The sequence below is a fragment of the Hemicordylus capensis genome, chromosome 1 (assembly GCF_027244095.1).
Source record: "Hemicordylus capensis ecotype Gifberg chromosome 1, rHemCap1.1.pri, whole genome shotgun sequence".
NCBI lineage: Eukaryota > Metazoa > Chordata > Lepidosauria > Squamata > Cordylidae > Hemicordylus > Hemicordylus capensis.
The window spans coordinates 345557814-345580457 of NC_069657.1; the positions used below are offsets into that span (position 1 = coordinate 345557814).

Below are 22644 nucleotides of genomic sequence, written 5' to 3' on the forward strand. Positions count from 1 at the left end.
AAACAGGTGTGAAAACATTAAGAGGATTTAAGAAAAAACACAGTCCTACTTGTTGCAGAGCCAAAGATTCCACAACCTCTACTGAAGCGTGGACAATGAAGACTGAGGGGTTGTAGAGTGGCGCAGCTGCATATAGCAGCTGAGGGCGGCGTTTCCACCTAAATCAGGAGAATTGAGCTTGTTAGGTTCTGATGAGGTTAGGTTCTGATGAGGTTCTGTGCAGGCGCATAACCCACTAATGTAAAAGACAGAGACCACATCAAAGAACAGATAAAACTCCACTCAGGAATAAATAAATATAATCTTTCAGGATTGTTACTTCATTTAATTCATTTAGAATATTTGTAAATAAAGTTATAAAATAAAAATAATTTTCAGTCTTTCAGGTGTTGCATATGTAGATATGAAAATTTTCAATAAAATTTTTTAAATGGTAACCAACATTCTAAAGAGAAACATAATTTGAATGAGCAGAGGCTTTTTAACTGGGAAAAGAGCTTGTTCCAAGATTTATCAAACAGTTAATTTTTGGAGGGTTCTTTCTTTTCCATTCCTTACCAATCTCCTAATTAAAAAGCTTCATACATTTTAGCATCCTAACTCCTGCAATCTCTACATCACGTTCTTCTCTACTTTCCCAGCAGTCTTTCCTCCTGAAATCTGTAAAGTTCCTCTCACTCTTAACTTTGAGCAATCCAGTGAATGGCTCCTCTTAAGCAAGTTATCAGACAAAATACACATAGTGGAAAATTCTTCAGACTAGCAAAGGAGGCACTACTGCAATTACTCAAGGAAACACATATTAGCAAGAATCCTCTCTTGTATAAAGGTCAGCTTTTAAGCTAAACCTTATGGTGCCATGCAGTAACAAAGTATGGGTGAATACGTTTCCATTTGTTCAGTTCTCTTAAAAGGTGCTTGACTACTCAGTATCAACCAAAAATGCACAAATTTCCATAAACATTAAAGCTGAGATGAGCTGAAACAAACCTGCGTTTTTCAAAAATGCATTCAGCAATATCAAAATATGCCTCTTTTTTTTCAATTTTGGCACTCCTTGCAGAAATGTTTGCTTATTCATTTAAACTGTACTCTATCGACTGTCTTGAGTGACCATAACTGCACAGCCAAATCAGATCAGCTATGCAGCATCATGATACCATCTAGTTCATTAGACAGGGTCTGACTGGATGAGATTACCCATGTGACCAATGAACAAAAAAAGAAGCAGCGTAGTCAGAGAGAGAAATGGAATCCAAGTAGCCACATTCCAGGAAGCAACAGTTTCAAACAAGATTGAAAGTGGTGAATCTAACTAATTCAGTATTTTTCAGAAGTTTCCACCACTCAGAAATAGACTGCTTTGAGCTGAAAATCAAAGTGTAATATTTGGTGCAGCCCAAATAAAGTTGCTTATTTTATTTTTGGATAATGTTATCTGGAATGTTACATAATCTGAGCAATGATGTATCTTTAGGCACCGTGTTTAAATGGAGCGCAGTTTAAATGATCATATTCTAACAGGATGGGTTCAGATATAATGCAAGAACATGTGTCTCAACTCAAGCCTACCCACAAATCAAAGTTTGTTTGGAGCCAACAGCTCAGATCTGAAACTATAGTCTGCAAACTGCAGTTTGTGCTCTGTGATTTCATGTTCTGTCTGAATTTACTAACCATTGATAAATAACAGTGAGAGCAATTACTCCATCTCATTTGGCTACTGCATCATGGCAATGGAGTGTACTTATAATGCTGAGTCCTGAGCAGATGGGAAAGAAAATAACACAAGCAGCTTTCATTTGCTTTATATGTCTGGAAGCTCAACCCATGGTTTGAGTTCTTAACTATGATTTCTACAACACATGATTCATGTTATTATAAATCAGTGTGTATGTGATTTAAAGAAAAACAACAGGTATCTTAGGCTGTTTCTATCTCTGATCTGAAAAAGCTACAAATGATCAGAAACTGCACAGGCACATTCTCCTTTAAAACTCCAAGACAAAGTTTAGGAGCATCACAGCAGTGCTGAAAATGAAATTAGATAAGAAGGATGCAGTGAGCTGAAGAGAAGGGAAATTTTCATCAAACCTTATTATGTAGCTCTCATAAGAACATTGCAGAAAAACTACAACAAATGTGTGGTTCTATGAGCTAATGTTTTACCAGTTTTCAAAATAAAAACCTATCAATTTCAAAAACAAATCAATAGAGCCTACTTGAACATTTATATTTCTCGTAATTTCTATCAACTTATTTACAAATACATTTAGATGTAGAAGAATTTTCTTTCCCAATACTTCTTTAAGATATACTTACAAGTCTATAGCAGAAGTCTATAAGATAAAACAAAACCTTGACCTTGCAAGAAATAAAAACTGTTTTCAATAGCCATCTTGTATTCTTGCCTTCTAATTGCTGCCTCTCTTTGCTCCAACATTTTCCACCACTATTGGTTTCATTATAACTTAAGGGCGGGGGGCTGAAAAATAAGGGGTTCAGCTGTGTGTTGCTTATTCTGAGTCAATTTAATAACCAGTGAAGAATTACTAGATGGATTAAGCCACAGTTCATGTGGGCAGTGTTACCTTGCAAACAGTCAGCTATTCATTAGTGTGGCACACAAGCCCAGTGTGTGAACAGAGCTATATTGTGGCTAAATCTCAAACATTACTTCAGATATGAGTTGGCACATCTTCAGTATTAAGGACTGCAGACCAATAAGAACAGAATGTATGCTACAGGGGGGCATATTTAGCCTACAGGGCAAAAGCAAGTCTCTGAACACTATTTTTTGGGTAGCCAAGCTTAATATTTGGCGCAGAAATAGCAGACTGTCCTATCTGCTGTTTCAGCTAATGGAAAAATACTGAGCCAGCCAACAACCTTGTTTTCTGAAGATAAAGATCAAATGCTGTATTGCAACAACCATTTTTCCCTAATGTGGAAAAACTTTTGCAATTCAACCAGCGGTGGGAATCCAGAAAAACTACAGTTTGAAAGGGTTCATTTCATGATGGCTGCTGGCATCACCATTGCTTTAGTAAGCTGCATGTTTGCAGCTTGCCCAAGATAACATTTATACAGTCATTGATACCACACATAAATACAACCATGATTGTCCAAATAAGGCATGCCTCCTAGGATAAAGGTTACAAGGCTCAAGCTCCTTTCAATCAATCTTTTCCAGCCTCATATTTCCAAATACTTCAACTGAAAAATGTAGGCAGTCTCTTTAAACTTCTGTTCATTTCTTCTGGCTGATATGTTACCACTAAAGCAAGCAATAAGAAGGCTTACAAAATTTGTCCAATCTTAATTCCACCCCTCCACCCCAGACACACTTTTCATAGATCCAAATTCGCTAGCCTTATCTGGAGTGGCACCAATGCATTTGCAATCCACTATTTTTCCATTTCTTATTTTGATATTTTGAACAAATCATTATAAATTCATTGTTTGCTGCAATTTTCAGTCCCTCCTTTTCAGTTGTGTGAAGAGAAAAATCCTCCTACTGAATCAGGCCCAAGGCTCATCCAGCCCAGCGTTCTGTTTCACACAGTGATCCACCAGATGCCTCCGAGAAGCCCACAGGCAAAGTGGTGAGGACATGTCCTTTCTCCTGCTGTTGCTTTCTTGCAACTGGTATTGTAGCCTCTGAAGGTAAAGGTAAGGTAAATTATGCCATCAAGTTGATTTAGACTCCTGGCGCCCACAGAGCCCTGTGGTTTCCTTTCGTAGAATACAGGAGGGGTTTACCATTGCCTCCTCCCATACAGTATGAGATGATGCCTTTCAGCATCTTCCTATATTGCTGCTGCCCAATATAGTACCAGAGGGGATTTGAACCAGCAACTTTCTGCTTGTTAGTCAAGGATTTTCCTGCTGCGCCTCTGAGAATACAATGGGAGTAAAAGGAATAAATGCACTAGTACCTCAAGATTCCTTCTTGGATCATTATCAATGTTCACAAGCACTTGTGCACATTAGTAACATTGCACATTGGTATCTTTTGACAGAGACAAGAGATAAATAAAACAGAAAGCTTCAAACAATGAATGTGTCTATTTAAGAATAATAATAATAATAATAATAATAATAATAATAATAATAGAATAATAATAGAAATTCTTTTTGTTAAATCAGGCAGAAGGTGGGCTGGAATAGAAGTAGAGTGAACTCATGAACAACATGCAAATATGCAAAAAGTAGATGTGTGCACATCTACTTTACACCACAATGTTCTCACATGAAAAAAGGAATTGTAAATCACCCAGTGATTTGTCCCAGCCCTTTTATCCCCTATTCATCTCCCTCTGCTAGCCTAGTATGATGAATTCTACTATTTTCCCACCAAGTGCTGCAACTAGTATAATTCTACAAATACTAGTTTTTAGAATTTCTTAAAAAACGTATACTAGGCATGGTTACTGGGACCTGGCAATTGATTTCAATGGCACTTGGGACTAGACATGCATGCTGAAGAGTAGCCTAGAACAGAAACTTATGGTACACTGTAACTCTTTCAGTGACATGTAATAATGCTCTAACCTATCACTGCTACTACCACTCCACATCCCCAAAAAGACAAGCAGTGTCTCTTTAATAACAGGTGTATTATAAGTATCCATAGCACAACAGCATTTCTAGACAGCTCACTAACCAAGCCAAAAACCACTCAGTCAATTTGCTTGAAATGTGTGCCAAAGATACACAGATTACCCAGGCATGAAAGGAATGTATAATGTCACTGTTACGTAATCAGCTTGGCAAAGAAAGAGAGGTTGATTAAAACAGCTTCTCCACTGAAGTTTCATGCAGGTAGGAAAATTGCTACAGGGGGGAAACTCCAATATTATTAGGGCTACAAGCCAAGGTGATTAAGTTTTGTGGCTTGTACAGCCAAGGAGATCTGGATGGTAGTTCTAGGATTGTGAAAACTTTTGGGTTGCACAGAAATCTTCATAAAGCAGAAACAGTTTTCTGATGAAGAGCTCGAGGTAATTATTTCTCTTATTCATACTGAGCAATCCATCCATATCCATGGTACTTTACAAAGAAAGATAGGACTTATAGTCTAGTTGTAAACACAAAGGGAACAATAGAGGAAGGAAAAGAAATAGAAACAGATGTTTCAATAGTATCTGTTTACACATTAATATTTGAATCATCAAGTGTAATCAAGTGATGCATGTATGAACTGGCCACAAGTCTTCATGTTCTTTCTATTCCAACAGAAAGAGATTGCAGCATACCTGCTTCCTTTCTACATCATGCTTTACAGAACAGCCTATCAGCATTGTCTACAAAGAAAGTAAAACAGCACATGAAACCAGATTTTATTCACGTACCATATCATTTTTGCAAATCAAGGTAATGATAGAAGTCTCCGTTCAGTATCTACCCATTTTGAGCTATTTAGCATTTTCAGTAACATGCTTTAGAAAATGAAAAATAGACATAATCTTTAAGTGCAACTGACATTAGTACCTCCCTCAGACCACTTATGTCTTCTATAGAATTCAAAGCTAGCTCATCCACAACCACTGCCAATTTTGTTTTCATTTCTGACTCCTAACAGAGGGATAAATGGAAGTTACAGCAGGAAAACAGCACAATTTCTTAGCATAGGCTCTGTAAATGACTGCAGTTTTACCAGAGAGGGAAAAGAACATAGGTTACATGGGCTACAAATTGAAAAGATTAAATCCAATTTGTTGGTTCTCTCTCCTGGGTTAGGTTTCTACATTGAATCTTTGCTTCAAGCTTTTGCTACAGGCAGAAGTAATATGCTCAAATATTTTTTAAACTCACACACACACACTCCTGAAAACAACTATGACCTTTACCAAAAGCAATCAGGCTAAAAAAAAATATATATATATATATATATATATATATATATATATATATACACACACACACACACACACACACACACACACACACACACTCTTCAGCCACTCCTCTCCACAACAAGAATCCTTTGATAGCTTGAATCTATTGAGCAATATTTCCTGCCTGAGAAAGGCCAAAGGAAATGGTTCAAATACAATAAATGGCCTTTAAGTACTACTTTGAAAAGCCAGATACTGGGTAAGAGAAACTGACAGTAAAGCACAGAGAATATTCTAATATTGTAGAAAATGAATTGAGAACTCTCCAACAATCTGAATAAGCATATTGAGCATTATGAGACCACAGTCCATAACACAATGTAATTGTAGGATACTCTTTAAACAAGAAGTGCGTGTTTTTTAAATTCTTCACTGCACTATTTGGGCCTTTTATTGGAGTCTGTACATGAATTCAGCTGTCAGTAAATAGGTGTGGAATAATCAAGCAATACACATGCCTTGTGTGAGCCAGGACCATCAATAAGCAACAAGTCTGCCTAGTGACTTGCATACACAAGCCAGAAAGAGTCAAAGTTCCCCTTGAACCCTTTCAGTGTCTATTTGATGAAGACAGAAAGCATACTGCTATGCAAACCACAAACTAATTTCCTGACTACCGGATGGCTGTGAGGATCATGTCCAGTTTCCTGTGTATGTTTTGATCACGATGAGGAAGAAATCGGAGAAATCTCACATTTCTCATATAAAGACCAGGCCATCTTTTTCCCTTCCCTGGATTAAGATCCAGAGGACCCCTGCAGACAGAAAGCACTTTCTCCGAAGGCATCACAGAGATGGCTGCTCACTGGCTGTTGCCCTGAATGCTAACCAGAATGGTGTTTTGCTTGGTTGCTCTCTCTAGCAAGTTCATCTCTGCTGACCTGTTTTTCCAGGGCATTGAGGTTCTCTTTACAAATACCATTCCTGTTGCTCCTTCTACCCAGGACCTGCTCTCTCTCTCCTCTCAGACTCTCAAGCACAGCTTGAGAATCATAGGGAGATCCTGCTTTTCCCCCTGTATTTTTTTAAAACGACTTTGAACTGTGAGTTCAACTGCTGCTGACATGTGCGCCAGGCTCTAGTTTCAGGACAAGAATGACTGTCGGCATTCTACCCATTTATTTTTACAAACAGAGGGGGACAGGATATCCCACAAGACCCATTTAACACATTACAGCAGAAGTCAGAAAACATGAGTCTCACATCTTTGTAACATCTCCAATAGTCAATTCACATTTCTCCCACACACACTTTATATCAACTCCCCCCCCCCAGCAACCTTGACCCATTTGGACCCAAGCATATGCCACTCCACTGCATTGGCCCACCCATAATTTTGTCTTTGACAATTGTTTAAAGTGACAGTGAAAAAGACTCAATCAAGATGCATACCTTAATCTAAAACATTCCTATATACCCCCCAAATAAAAATAAAGTGCAGTTACTATACTCCTAAAAGAATCCTCAAGGGAAAGATTTCGAAGTTCTACTGCATCCAAGGAGGAATTCTGGATATAATTTCTAACTTGGCTCCATCATTTTGCATCTTTAATTAAACTTAAACCAATATATCCAATGCTTAATAATAAAGTTGAAGCTCTAAAAAAAAAAAAAAAAAATCTAAACATTACCAGTGAAACCACAGTAAATATTTTATAAAGCTGAACCTCATTATGTTCATCCACCTTTCACAATTTGATCATGTTCGATTGCTTATAAAAACAGACACCAAAGGGCTAACATCCAAAAACTACATAAACAAAAGCCCAAATAGGATATGACAAAGTGTGATCCCAAATGTGCTGCTAGGAGATGGGCAATGGGATACAAGCATGTTTGTAGACTTAATAAGTGCTAGTGTTTACACATGCTTGAAAAAATACATTACAGCAAAATCCCAGCTTTTAACCAGTGGTTTTCTCAACCATTGATGGCTATGATCTAAATATGAACTACTCAGCTTTGTCCAACTCTGTGTAGACTGGCATAAGAGGCTCACTAACATTCCAACCAGCATGAAGTACATCTATGTATATAATAGCTCTAGGAAAACAGATGTACTTGCCTAGTAAAGCACAACTTTATGACATTTATCTCCCTCCCCTGGGCAAAGAGGCAGCTTTTAAAGTGGTGTTTCTCATATTTAGCAGAGGAAGAGTTGGGAGGCGTACTATAGTACAGGTTGTACTTCGTTATCCGCGGAGGTTCCATTCCTGCAGTTTACCATGGACAACGAAACGTTAATAGGAGGGGTTAGGTTCCAGGTGGTGAGGAATATGGGCAAACAGAGCAAAAAAGGACCCTATAAATTGAAAAATAAGTGCACTACTGTACTCTGCAGGTCTCCAGACATCCAGCAATATCCCCCAAAGTCCCAAATGCAGGGAAAATCATGTGTTCTTCTATTATTTTTTACACAAAGGAGCCACAAAATGGTTCCTCTTCCTAAAATGGTGAACAGAAATGACCTCTGAGGTCATTTCTGGCAATCCCAGAGACACAGAATTAACTTTTTGTTGAATCCTTTCCCCCCGCCCTGTGTATGTAGAGATTGGGTGTTAATTACCCAACCACGTTTATGCAAAACCATGGATGTTGGATCCATGGATAACAAGGTTTGCCTGTATCCCTACCAGTGGTGTCTGTTGGTGTCTCCCTTTTGTTTCTTTTTACAATCGGAACCCTTTTGGGAATCGTTTTCACATTCTTTTTGCTATGTAAACTGCTTTGAGAATGTATTTGCTGAAAAGCTTAAAGTCATCATCATCATCATCCCAAAATCTAGATATATACCTGATATTCCTCAGCCCACAACTAGAAGCGAGACTACAAAGGGGAAAAATTAACAAGAATATAGACTAAGCAGCTATGGGCTCCATTAGTTCATTTGAGATCAGACTTCAGATAGAAAAAGCTGCCTTTGCAGCTTCAATTAGTAATTCTACATGAACAGTAAACCATGATTTTAAAGGCCAAATATAATCACTATTAAAAAATACAGAACTGTACATTAAGTGCATGACTAGTTACCTTGGAGAGAACAAGATAATCGAGTGGAGAGAGTTGCACTTTGATCTGGGGGTGATAGATGCCTGTAACACTAGCCCTATTTACATGTTGTGCTGAACACTCATACAATGAGTGGGAAGTGTGCATGAGTACAGATCTTTACGCAGCTTCTGTATCATGCATTTGAGGGGCCTGTTTCAAGATTCACTTTTAAAATCAACACAAGTATAGTCATTATCACACACAAAAGTTTATGTTTACAAATATCTGTACACTCATACCACATAATGTCTGAATAGTTATGCAACCATATTCTGCACAGTAATCACAATACCAATCAATGTCCTATCTGGGAAGCATCCCATATTCCCTCCTACAAATACTGTACTGCGAGCATTCTGAAAATGTGGCTCTCTCTGAAGCAGAAGTTCACAAATGTGAAGAAAGGACTGTGAACTGTGTGTGGGGGGGGGGGAAAATGCATTTTTTTCCACGACATAAAAAATTGCATGTAAACACCCCTAAAACCACAACTTCCCCTCCTCTGAAAAAATTAAAATAATTTTATTAATTAAATAAATTAAGGTAATAAGAAAAATTAATCTTATACACTTGTAACATAGTGACAAGACTATGTTATTACAGTGTGGCAGTAGTAACACAGCTTCTTCTGGATCTGGGCCAACACATGAGCAGGCTTATTTTCTATTTGTAAAGATTAAGTGAAACAGAGTCTGGTCTTAAAGCATTTTCTAAATTATACTTACTAATAGCAAATACTGCCTTTTAATATTAATAAGAACTTAATAGGATCTTCATCCTAGTGATGATACAAAGTGCATCTTGCCTAGCTTAAAATAGTTAAGAAGTATTTTAAAATCACCCTCAGCATTCCAATTAAGGCAATCATGCATGTCAACCTAGCAAAAACTAGTAATATTAATGTAACAACTGATATTATCCTGACATAGTTAAGAAATTCTATTATTCATTTATGAGAGAATTAAGCATTTGCTGAACTCCCTCCACCCTTGAAATGAATAGGACAAGTATTTAAATCTGGCAGCATTATTTCCAATAAAAATGCAAGCTTGTTCAGTAAATCACAACAAAAGATGACAAAATTCACATTCTGATTTACGCATGTAACTATGCACCATCGCTAGAATTTGTAGGTTCTTGTGATACACATGAAAGATTTCCAATAGTCCAATGCTAACCTGAACTAATTTTTGGAGAACACACTTAACAGCCTTAGTTGATGGTTGTTTGAAGTTTACTTCAAGTGGGCCCAGAGCATCAGCCCACAGCCTCTTCAAGCAGCTCTAGTAACACAGTGGCCTGGTCCAGCACCAACTGCTAACCTGGGACCCCCTTTACTCCCCCCCACCTTTTGTGCTCCTCTCTGTGCTGGGTAGCTAACATCTGTCATTACCCTGGAAGAGCATCACTGCAGGACATTATAGTGGGGGGGAGGGGGGGCTCACAACACCCCAGTTCAATGCTACACTGAGGACAATAAAAATGGCAGCTAGCAACTAGCTGATAGCCCCAACAATGACCCTAAAAAGCAATACTAGTTTAGGGGCATTGTGGGAAATTAAAGTTGAGACTACGACCAGGTAACTCCACCAGGGCCTGACATAAAGGGATTCAACAAAAAGACACTTTGCTAAGGTGTACTCAGAGCCAAAGAAGTGTTGCCAAAACAACTTATTCTGGGGCTGCAGTAAGCACCCCTCTAAGTGATTTGAAGTTGTGGGCTCACAGCCTCCATCTTAGATATCTGAGCTCACAGAATCTGAGCCACCAACATCCCTGTTGCAACTTACATGGACTCTGATTGGACTGCGAGAGCAGCCACCACATGGCTTCCCATCTGGTTGAGTCATGAATTGGAGGCATCTGACAGACACCCTGTTGCACACTGAGATAAATGGCAGGGAATAGCAGAACTAATTTAAAAGAGTACAGCAGCTACAGAGGCAGAAATGCCTAGCAAGCCCAGCAAAGCTGAACCTCTTGCCCCAGTCACTACCCACAGCCAAAGTAAAGCCCTTAGAGAAGGACAAGTTCCTACGCTAGTCCTCAGCACCTTCAAGAAGGTGATTCAGCAATTGAAAAAACACTCACTGCAAAAGGACAAGTTCCACAGGAAAGTTAACATAGAGAAGGTAGATGTGATCTGGTGAGCCATAGGATCCAGAGGAGACTGCTGCTGGATTGTCCCAACCACAGTCAGGCATGAGATCATCCAGTTCTCTGTGTACATGGGACACAGAGGTCAACAGCCCACACTAGAAAAAGTACAGCAAACAGGATGGTGGTTTGGAATGTGTGCTGGCCTGGAATGCATGAATGCCATTTGGGAGAGATGCCTGTCGTGTGTACGTGTGGATGCCAACCGCCAAACAGATAAAACCCCCACTCAGGCACCAATGCACAGATTCTGTCATGAGCCACATCCAAATAGACTACACAGGACCACTTCCTACCACCTCCAGAGGCAATCAGTTCTGCCTTGAAATTGTGGATCATTTCTCAACATAGATTGAAGCGATACCAACCAGAACTGATACAATCACAGCAAAAATATCTTTCAGTGTAATATGCAGTAGATTTGGGGTACCTAAATACTTTCATTCAGACAGAGGAAGTTCCTTCGTGTGACAGATCATGCAGAAACTCTGCCCTGCTCTGGACACCAAGCAGAGGTTCCACACAGCACTACACCCACAGTCAACTGGACTCATAGAGAGATCCAACTGCACAATCTAATAAGTTCTTCAGAAAAAAAGTCTTATCCAATGGCAAAAATTGGAATGAGCAACTCTCCACCATTCTCATAGGGCTGAGAGGTTCAAAAGCAGTTCATGGAAAAGTCATAATGGGACTATGTGCATTCCTGAGTCCTGGCAGCTGGGCATAGAAATTCACAACTTCTGGGAACCCAAAATAGTCACAGAGCAATGGATTCAGGATTTAATGCAGCACCTTTCAGATTTGCACCTGCAAGTCGCCCGAAAGTTGGGCTTCATACAACAAGACACTGACTTGTCTGGAATAACCACCTCATAGTGTGGGAAGTTGGCCAGACAGTCATATATAGAAAGTTTTCACTGTCCCACAATCGGGATGGCCCCACCCACATCATAAACAGAGCCAGCCCGAGCGTGTATCAGATTGTGCTTCCCTACAAGAAAGGAGGCTTGCCTTGGAGAAAATGGTTCCATTCATTTCAGCTTAAAATCTGGAAAGGAGATCTGCCTCTGAATCCAGACACAGTCCTCCCAGGCAAAGTCTAAAATCAAAGTCTAACACAATGTCTTGTTTTTCAGCCTATCTTTTACCTTGAAATAGCTTACAGATATATCTGCTCCCACAGCATTCCTTTCCCATAAGGAGAAGGCGGCCTGGAGCTCCTTAAAGTAAAGGCCCCTGCTCCCACACTTACACAAACCTATACCACACTGGTTCTTCAGCCCACAAGTGGTTATGCTGTGCTACTTGCCTCCCCTTTTTCGTGCCTTTCTGCTCTACCCTGTGAGGAGGTTTGCCCAAATATTTCTCTGCAAGTACAGCAAATGCACCAACAGATCTGGAACAGTAATACTAACTTCCAATCCCTCCTCCTCACTCTGTTCTATTTCCTCCTTTAAGCACGCATTTTAGTCCTTTATCCAGTAAGCCTTAAGCTGATTCATTGACAATTGGGACGTTATGCTAGCCCTACATGAAATGGTTATTTATTTATTTGAAAATTCTTGTATATAGACTCCTGCAGAGACTCTAAGCAGTGAACAACAACAATAAAAAAGGGCAAAAGCCTGGTAGAAAAGGTAGGTCTTAACAAGGAACTTAAAAGCCACTAAGGAGGAGGCTGAACAAATCTGGGGAGAAGGGTGTTCCAAAGAAGAGGAGCAGTCACAGAGAAGGCCCTCCTACGGGCCCCAGCACCATACACTACACCAGGACTTGGGACACTAAGGAGGGCCAACTGGGAGGACCTCACAAGATGGAATAAAACTGGCTGAGAGAGGTGATCCCAGAGATATACAAGTGCTAAGCCCACAGAGGCGTATCTAGGGAAAATAGCGCCTAGGGCAAGCACTGAAACTGCGCCCCCTGTCCAAGCATCTGACACCCTTCTTTCAGATAACTTTACCATAATATCAGCTGAAAAATACAAGTTAGGCTCGTTAATCGTTTAATATTTCAAAAACTATTTAGCAGTGGACTTAGCCAGATCAAAAAATGCTGGGAAACTACAAATTTCAGTATGCTGGGGCTCATGAAATACCCAAATACTATGTGGAGGTGTACTTGGAAAACTAGAAGTGCCTGTCTAATTCTCTACTATGCATTGTAGCATCACTTTTACATAAGTTTTAAAAATCAATGGAGAATTTGACTTTCCCCAGATACTCTGAAAATAATTAAAGGATATGCAGAGTAAACTGTGTCACTGCTTGGAATATATTCTAGTCTTTCAGAAAGACAGTTAAAATGAGAGAAAGAGAGCAAGAAACTCCCAGGGGGCCTTAATATTAAGGATTTCACACTGATTCAAAGACAAACTCACCATTAATAGTCATATTAGCAAGACATCACATTTAACTCACTTATCACAAGAAGCAAAGTAAGAGCAAATGAATACAATCCTAGCTCATAAGCGTCAGCTCAGTATTCACGAGCCCTGATTCTCTGTACATAGTGCCAATCTGAATATGTGTACAGTGTCTTATATTATATTAATTTTTTTAAAAAAATTTAACCTGTAGCCCCTTTGGGGGGCTTCCTAAAGTCTGGGGTTGTGTTTTTTTTTTTTTGCAAAGGTTCCCCCTCACCCCACTGGCCTCTAGGGCCTCACAGGTACCATTTGAGCATGTGCGGTGACCAATTTTTAAAATAATCTTTAAAAAAAAAAAAAAAAAGGCCACTGAAAACAAAATGGCCACCGCACATGCTCAAATGGCCTCTGCAAGGCCTGGCATGACCTAGGGCCTCACATAGGCCATTTGAGCATGCACGGCGGCCATTTTGTTTTTGGCAGCCATTTTTATTTTTTAAAAAATTTTACAAAATGGCGCCCCCTTCAAGTGGTGCCCGGGGCATGTGCCCTGCCTGCCCCACCCTAGATACGCCCCTGTAAGCCTATAACAGTTTTGTAGGTGAGAACCAGCACTTTAAATTGGACCCTGAAGTGAACAGGCAACCAGTGCAGCAACCATAAAAGAGATGGAACACTTTCAAATCTATGGCCACCCATGAGGAGGCGGGCCGCTGCATTCTGGACTAATTGAAGCTTCCGAACTGTTTTCAAAGGCAGCTGCGTTAGAGTAATCCAAATGAGAGGTTACAAAGGCATGCGTTACTGTTGCCGGGGCCTGCCAGTCGAGAAAAACCGTAATAGGTGAACCAGCTGAGGCTGGCCAAAGGCACCCCTGGCCATGGCCTCCACCTGCTGTTCAATCAGGAACTGCGAGTCCAGAAGGACCCCCAGATCATGAACCATCTCTCTCATGGGAAGCGCAATCCCATCAAGAGATAAACTCACACACGGCAATTGGCCAGATCGCAAACTGAACAAGAGCAACTCTGTCTTGGCGGGATTAAGCCTGAGCTTAATCTATTACTTCTAGTTAGAATTTTATTGCTTTACTTAATCAGGTTTTTCTCTACCTGTAACCCCTTTATCCTTAAATAAATCTGACTGTATTGCACTTCTGCCTCATCATTTTCCAGGCCAAAAGGTTGCTTAAATCGATACTTTGGTGGACTGTTCCATATAGTCACACTGACTGCCCACGTTTTTTTCCGCCTTTGCTTTTCTTTCTGCTTTCCTTTCTAAGCAACCTGAAACTAACCCACTCTCTAATCTAATATGCTAGAGAAAGAAAGTATTGTTGGCTTTAAGAATTTTGGTTAACTGAGCTTTTCACCAGCCCTGCATCATTTCTTAACTCCTAAAATGAAATGTATATTGCTTCATATTTGTTCTCGCCGCCATTAGAGTATTAGTTTTCAGGCTTCGGTAGAGGAGGGCTGTGCCTGCCTCACGCTGTGACAAAGAAGCCCTGAAAATTGAATCCCACATGATTTGGGAGTAGCACCCTTCCACTTGGGATTAAGCATCTCACACTGCAGAGAGTCCCCTCACCCATTGCACAGTACTAGGAAAGAAGCCCCTGCCATGACATTATAGACAAGTGAGTGTGCCCCTAACTAGCTCCTGTCCACTGACCGCTTCTCAAGGTTTAGCATGCCTGAGTGCATGGCACAAATGAGCAGTTGTAGAACTCACGCTTTGCTTGTGTGCAGCTTTGTGGAATTCCCTTATGTCTCCCTTCAGTTGGCTCAAGTTTGTCTTGTTCACCATGTCTTTGGAATACATATTCACGTTGAGAACTTTTCTGAGTATGGTCTCTAGCTTATATAGTAGGTAGACCTTTTGTATCCAGGACAGAGACCCAAGAGTGTTCTTGCCCCGCTCCCTCTCCTCCACTAGAATCTTGTTTTGATGTTCAAGTTTGGTTACTCCAGATTTCCTCTGGAGTTTGGTTACTTGTTTTTTCCTCTGGTCTGTCTTTTTGTACTGCTTTTTGCATTGGTAGCCACTGTAGTTGGACTCCATTTGACAATCAGGCTGGTTAGAAAGCTATTTTATGTCTTGTGGACTGAAAGGAGAAGATTGTTGGTTGAATCGGGTTTGTTGTTTGATTGCTTGGGGCGAGAGAAAGAAGGTGACTGTTCTCAGTGAGGAGACCAGCGCCAAGGCTGTGAAATTGAGTGCACATCTTAAAGAGACTGAGATGTTTAGAGATTTACTGGCCACTCTGGAACTGTATAGAGAAAATATATCCAACAGGAGGGAGCAAGTCAAGTTATACACTTCATTAATCACGTTATTAAATGAATGGAAAAGTCAAATGATACACTTTCATTGTATCTGCATTGCACTGTGTCTCATCTTTTGTCCTCACAAAAATTAATAGCAGCAGCCATGGCTAATATAACACAGAGAATTTCAAAACTAAGCAAGTATACTACAGTGGTGTAAACTACAGTGGTGTGTGTGGATGCACGCACACAGACACACACACAGAGAGCCCATTAGTACATTTGGGCCGGGGGAGCATACTCTATTTCAGTGATACTGTTTTGGTTATGCTTTTAGCTGCTGTGGACTTAGCAGATTGATGTTGTGGGTTTTAGTGCTCATCACTGTTTGTTTTTTATTGATTGTATATTACTGTTTTATGTCTGTAAACCTTGTACAGGTATTTTACAATAAGGCAGTATTTAAAATAATACCTAAATGAATTTAAAGGAGTTTCTCAGTCTGAACAGAGGACACTGGATCCATTCTTAGTCAACTCCTACAAAAGGGTCAGTATATATTTATATTCTGTAATAGAGAACATATAACCCAAGATGCTTTCTCAAGTATTCCAGCTGAAATTACGGGCTAATATGATAGGGGAAACTGCAAACTAGTAGGCTCTACAATTTTGTTTGGTGCTTCTTCCACTAAGGGCCCATTTACTGTATCACTTCATACCATGGCAGTTTCACTTTTGGGGTCAGGTCATGCTGACTTTTAGCCACTCTGTCACAAGCTGAACTGGTCATGAGATTGCTGACATCACAGGGCTCACAACAGACAGGTCTCTCACACCTAGAAAGTGGTGCTACAAAAGCCAATGTTCACAGAGTTGTGCACTTGCCAGTCAATTCTCCTCAATCCACAGAAGTATGCATAAAATATGAGCATAAACCAATTAAATAAATCAGAGCTGCCACAGCTGTTGAACAGGTCATATGAAAGGGACCTAGATACATGAAAAAAGCACGTTTAGAAGTCAAGGTAGTGCACTATACTCGTAATATTCAAGAAACCTGAATATTTAAGTTTCTCTTTCATTGAACTAGAAACACTCAGACATTTTTTGTCTCACAGTAATTTTCACTTAGTAAGAACAAGATGAGTGTTATATTTTTCCACAAGCCTTATGAAATATTCGCTATTGTAGGGGTATATCTGTATTTTTTTGTATAGAGAATATGGCAAAGAAAAAGTGCTTGCTGTATTTTAAACCTGTGAACACAATTAGAATACAGAAAATATGAAACATAAAGGCTAAGAACCCAGTTGTGTGTGATTTCTACTGCCACCTGCTGGTCAGTCAAGTCTTTAAATTCTATCAACTTCCTTTATGCAGGGCTTCAAAGGATCAAAGTTGACCGAGGACCAAACGAAAGAAGCTTTATTAGAACTCGGCTTTGTGTGTCAGACACTCAGGAGAAGAAAAGAAGGAAGTCTTGTTCAAAATCTGTTAGCATGCACCATGATTTCTAGGCTAAGAATGTAGGACAAAAATATTCACAGGATGTACGGACACAGGAAACTGGATATCCCAAAAAACATGTTTTTCCTTTAATGCCTCTTAGAATTGCCTGCCCTTGAGCCAGATCACATAGACTCCTGACACTTACCAGAGCTCCTTGCCTCTTAAGCTCCAGCTATTTTAAGAACAGTTCTCAAATTTTATTTTTTTAATTGCAGAAGAAAAGTTAGTCTCATAACAAATGTATTTTAAGCAAGATGACTGAAAAACAATTGTTTGATTTTACGGAGTCCCCACTAACAATTTGCTAGCAATACAGGCAAATATCTCAAGATTAACTTCCTTGTTCTTCCATTTTTTCCCTTACACTTCTATTGATAACTACCAAAAGGGCACATATAACCTTTGAGCAGCATTCACACTGACTGGTGCAAAATGAAGATGCAAGAAAAAGGGGTGATTTTGCCAATCTACCCTTCCCTCTGCAGCAATCTGTCCCCCATCCCAAATGTGTGTCTAAAGGCCAGAGAACTCTCAGGAGCACATTTACAGAGAACTGCACATGGAAGTAGGAGTGGTAAAAATTGCGTGTGCGCGTACACACACACACACACACCACCTTTTGCATGAGCAGAATATCTTCTATTAAGCTCAAGTCTTAGTCTGGAATGCTGCCCTTTGGTTGCAACAGAACTATTTAGATATAGAAAAATCACAGTTTTGTTAAGAGAGAGAACCAGTCAGAGCGAAAATAGAAAGCTACAGATCTAACAGTAATCTGGCTTCTCAAAGTTTTATATCTTTAGCCCTGTTCACCCTTCTTTCTCTCAGAAGAAGCTGAAACACACATGTTAATTACATCAGAACCAGATCTTGCTTTCATTCAATATGCAGTTTGGGAAACTGGAAAGTTGCCAACAGAATGAGAAAGATGAACTAGTCACATAAAAATCCTGACTCGATTGACAGAAGCAAGGATTCTGCTAGCCAACAAGATGCATGTTACTTTCACCAACACATAAAGGGGAAGTTACTATTTTCCTTTTGTGCAGCTCTTACAAATACAGGGACCTTCAGATACCTCTAACTCACCTATTGGCACAGCGGGGAAATGACTTACTTTGCAAGCATGAGGTTGCCAGTTCAAGTCTCCACTGTTATGTTTCCCAGACTATGGGAAACACCTATATTGGGCAGCAGTGATACAGGAAGATGCTGAAAGGCATCATCTCATACTGCATGGGAGATGGAAATGATAAACCTCTCCTGTATTCTACCAATGACAACCACAGGGCTCTATGGTTGACAGGAATCGACACCGACTCAATGGCACACTTTACTCAGATACATCTAAGGTATCTTTCGATCTGAACCTGAACACTTTCAGGGAACAATAAGATCCAAAAAGCAATAGAATGAAAAGTATTATTAAAATTGATTTAATAACTAGTCACATCTGCTGTAGAGAGTTCCAAAGTAGAAGTATAAATCCTTATCTGGACTTCATAAGCCAGCTTCCTCACTGAGGAATCAGATGCACCAGAATGCCCTTCCTTCCTCTTTCCTGCTCCAAGAGGAGGCTGAGGAGAGGATACATTCTCACCTGACCCAGGCGGCCTTAACTCCTTCACACAGGAGTGGTGGCTGTGGGATTCTAGTGCAGCTGTATTTAATGTTAATGTCACCAACTGGAAAACAACCTTGCTTGTATGAATGACATCTTGAAAAGACTAGACAACAACGTGCTTGCTGCTAAACTAACATGTGCCCATATGTAGTTTTTAGTAAACTGCCATTGGACTTTCAGAAATAATTCTGACTGAATACATGGTGCTCACAGGAATTCATTTCTGTTTATCTGAGTCTAGCACTTTTTAGCTACTATTAAACCATGAATACAGGTTCATAAAACATACACTCTGTAAAGTGTGCTGTTTTCATTTTATGACTTAAAAATAACATGCACCTCCAAGGATATACTGTCTGATGTGACATTGTTCAATGGCCAATCTTGAAAATAAAAGTTGCTTGCCCAACTGGATTAGCACCACTACTTCCAGATTAATCAATCTCACAGTGCACAGGAGATACCTACACATTGGACTTTGAATTACAATAAATCTTGAGCCATTAAGTCTTACTTTGCCATCGCTTGTCATAAATTACCTGCATAATGCACACATATCCTGCAGAGAAGTTTGCTTTGCCTGGCATACCTGGGCATATAATGTTTTTAAGACTCAAAGCATTGTAAAAACAGTGACACAAGTAAGCTGCCTTATTCTGATTACAGAGCTATTTAGCCCCGCCTTTTAAATGCATCAACAAAAGCTGCCAAGTTTTTAACTGTTTAATTCAGGCTTCCCCAACCGGCAGTCCTCCAGATGTTGCAGAACTACAATTCCCATCACCCCTAGCTACAATTTATTGTGGCTGGGATGATGGGAATTGTAGTTCAGCAACAGCTGGAGGGCCGCAGGTTGGGGGAGCCTGGTTTAATTTATTCATCAACTGAAGTTTCACTAAATTAATTAGTGAAGGCCAATTTTAACTGGCAGGACTTTGAGTTAAGGGCACATCTGTATTTTTGGAAAGCATATTGGTATGATATGATAAAGACATGAGGTCAATCTTTAATATGGTCTTTCCCTCTAGCAATCACTGTTAGTTTTTATTAAATTCTAAGTTAGCTTACACTTCCCATATCTCAAAAAAGCACATAAATTGAGATGTTTGTACTATGAAAATTTATTCAGATTTATTTTATTAACACAATCTAGACTTGCTTCTGCCTGTAATATATTCATATTTTGTAGGGCTGAGTAAGAACTTGAACTGAAAAATTATTTCTCTTCAGAAATAATGGGCTCATGCATACCTTCCAACCCTTTTCATTCCAGGTCAAGAGAAACACTAGTAAGAAACTAGTAGAAACTACTAGTAGAAACACAAACACTAGTAAGACTTATTCCAGTATATAAGTGTGGGCAAGCCCTAGATTCTGTCAACAAATCATTTTCAGAAGGTTTCACTACAGCCTACAGAGTTCTGAACAGCAGTTTTGAAACTGACCAACATGAATTTTTAGTCATGCTCCCAATTTATAATGTGACAGCAACATGGAAATTGCTTCACTTTAGATTCATATTATGGCAACACAAAATGAGGCTGACACTTTGCTTAGCACTGGGAAACAGCACGAACATACATACACTGCTCGCTTTAAAAGTAGCAATATTCCCCACACAGAGGATCCAGGTAAGTACATGTGTGTTAGGCTTGGTCACAAAGCTATGAACCCATGTGAGCTCCCTCCAAGTACTCAGAAGGTAGTGGGTCCACTGTAGCAAGACTGAGTGTCTGAATCTTGTAATCTTGCCACTGGAACATCAAAAAGGCTGGCAGAAATGGTCCCAACAGCTCAATGTCTTATTGACTTTCCAATCTTGGTTACTTGGTGCAACAAACAAACTAGCATTGCAGCTAACAATGGGAGGGGCAGAGAAGAACATAAAAAGGAGCACAGGGGCATCAGCAGTAACCAACCAATGAATATACAAGAGCCATGACTCAATGGGAAGGAAGCTGGGCAAAATGAAGAGCATAATGGCATATATGAGTAAGAGTGGTCCGAATGATCCATTTATCTGATTGGCTTTCTGGTGCGAGTATGTTTGTTCTGAGCTTATTGTCTCCTAGGAATTCATAGTCAGGGATCTAATGGGGTCATCTTATTTGTCAAACCCATACATTTCTAGTCAACTCTGGCTCCGCACAAGACTCCTTCAGTATTAATGTATACAGCCCAGGATCTGAGATTTCATTTGCATGTCCGGGTGAGTAATAGTTGGGGTTCAATAGGAGGCTCCTTCCTGTCCGCTCCTGTGCCCAATGGTTAACATGTTATTCTCTGCAGAGAGAAGTGTGCAGTCTCACAATCTCTCCTTTTCCCATATCTCATTATTGTGGGTTGCAGTAGATCCAAAAAGCCAGCTCATCATGGCAACACCATGATTTCTGCAAAATGCTCATGTAATGTTTCTTCCTTGTCTATGCTCACAGAGAAACCAACACAGCCTGTAACACAGGAATGGATAGCCAAAGGCTGGCAGAAACTGATTACTCACTCAACTGGTGCAGTAGGCAGAAGAATGCAGTGATGGTGTGGATCCCATTTATTGTGCATGTAGATCCCTTACCAGTTGATAATCATATTCCTAGCCAATACAAGCACATATAGTTATTATGAATAATCAATATGCCACTCTTTTACCTCCTCTACTTCACCTTTTATGCCCCCCCATTCTCCATTATCATTGAAAATATTCCTTTTTCTGTTAGTTGATATGAACATAGGAAGCTGCCTTATTCAGAGTCAGATCATTGGTCCATCTATCTGATATTGTCTACACAGACTGGCAGCAGCTTCTCCAAGGTTGCAGGCAGGAGCATCTTTCAATCCTATCTTCCAGATGCCAGGGAGGGAACCAAAAACCTTCTGCATGCAAAAATGCAGGTGCTCTTCCAAGAGGAGCCCCATCCCCTAGGGAATATCTTATTGTGCTCCCACATCTCACACCTGTAGTTTTCCATTCGAATGCAAACCAGGGTGGACTCTGCTTGGCAAAGGGGACAATACATGCTTGCTACCACAAGACCAGCTCTCCTCCCTTCAGTTATACCCTTTGTTCAAATATTTTCTCTCTTTTCTATAGCTGAGCTGACATCCTGCCTAATGAACCACTGACATTTTGCACACACTGCTACTGCCTTCCAGACTGATCACACAGGATCACCGAGGTAGGGGCATGACAGTCATATCTCCCCCACCCTTGGAAGTTCTCCCTGTGACCCAGAAGTGAGCCTTCAGGGATCAGCTTCCAGGTTGCAATTCTGGGGGCAGAGAAGATGGGCCAGTTACAACACATACATACACACCCACCCAGTGGACCACTTCAGCGCTCTTCAGGGAGCTGGCACTTTATTAGTCAGGATGACAGCCTGTGTGTTTCAGTCTCTTCGATATATATTTTTAAAGCTTCTTCAGTAACATTCCAGTAAGAAAAAAGTACATGTATTGTCATCTTGCAAGTTTTACTATACTATAAAAATATTTATGATAGAATTGAGGTGTGAATGCACACTCACACGGATTTTGAGGGAGAAACAAGATTCCGTATCTTAAAATATTTGAAGCTGTAAACTTCATTTTCCACTCACATTAGTAATCATCCCACAATACATTTAACTCAAGCACATTACAGATCTAAACAAGTCAGAAAATATCTACAGTTTCAGCCTGTTTTTAGTACATTTAATGTATTTAAATAGAATGAAAATGATTTGCTTGGGAATCTGATTTGTTTTCTCATTCAGCTCTGTTGGTT

The 22644-nt window shown here is 40.0% G+C and overlaps 1 protein-coding gene across 19 annotated transcripts in view; it reads right to left on the reverse strand.

Annotated features, from left to right (window-relative positions):
- PTPRK (protein tyrosine phosphatase receptor type K) overlaps positions 1–22644 on the reverse strand; it is a 630811-nt gene that overhangs the window by 573149 nt on the left and 35018 nt on the right. The gene's annotated exons all lie outside the window — the stretch shown is intronic.